Below are 1046 nucleotides of genomic sequence, written 5' to 3' on the forward strand. Positions count from 1 at the left end.
CGGGGCAGCAGCGGGACAGCCCCGGAGTGTGGTGGGAGCTGCTGCTGCCGGGCTCCCCTGGGCTCCCTTGGCTGCTTCTAGTGCTGTTGTCTTTGCCACGAGTGGTTTCTTGTGGCCATAGAAGTGGTGCCTTGCAGTGGCATTTGATGCTGTAGCCCCCAACAGACCCTCAAGCAGCTCCGTGCCAAGACAAGAGAGCAAATGACCTTTCCTGCAGCCAAAAGCCCAAAGCCCAGCCCTCGGATTCCCACAGACCAGCGCAGCTCCCAGCCTGGCTTCCCAGCCTGGCTGCCTCCTGCCCTGGATGCTCTCAGCACCAGTCACTCACTCACTGCCCTCCCAGCAACGGGGCTCACACCTGGTGTGAACCTACTGCCTGGGGACAGGATGGGAACAGGGTGGGGACACCGTCTCACTCTGTGCTCTGCTCCCCTCCTTGCAGGGCACCCGCCACCATCCTGCCTTGGCCAGGGGCTCTTTGCAGCAGAGGAGGCTCTGCAGCCCCTCCTGCCCCACTGGGCTCAGCAAACATGCCCGAAGGCAGGATGCCTCCCACACCTGGAGGGAGCAACCTGGGGACAGGAGACAGCAGGACCAGACTGTCCCACCTGCCTGGGGACAGGGCTCTACCAGCCAGGGCTGTGGCCACAGGGGCACGGGCAGCTGCCCATGCCCTACCTGCAGTGTCGGCAGCACCAGCCTCTGCATTGCAGCAGCCTCCTGCCTGCACAGGGTCAGTGGCCACGTCCCAGCCCCCACGGAGGGCAGAGACCCCCCTGCAGCTCTGGGGCAGCAGGAGCTGCCTGGTAGGTGAGATGAGTTGTGCCAGTGCTCAGTGCTGAGCAGGCTGACAGGAGGGACGAGCAGGGAGGTGGCTGCTGCAGGAGAAGCCCAAGGGCACCCGGGGCAGGAGCCGGGACGAACTCTGCTGTCACTCGATGCCAAACGCTCTGTGGGTTCTTCCCAGCAGCTCTGTGGAAACGCGGGGCTGCAGCGGAGCCCCCGGGCCGAGGGTACCCAGGCGGCAGCGCGTGGCTGGGGCTGGC

Source organism: Manacus vitellinus, unplaced genomic scaffold (assembly GCF_001715985.3).
Source record: "Manacus vitellinus isolate BGI_N305 unplaced genomic scaffold, ASM171598v3 scaffold_47_pilon, whole genome shotgun sequence".
NCBI classification, from domain to species: domain Eukaryota; kingdom Metazoa; phylum Chordata; class Aves; order Passeriformes; family Pipridae; genus Manacus; species Manacus vitellinus.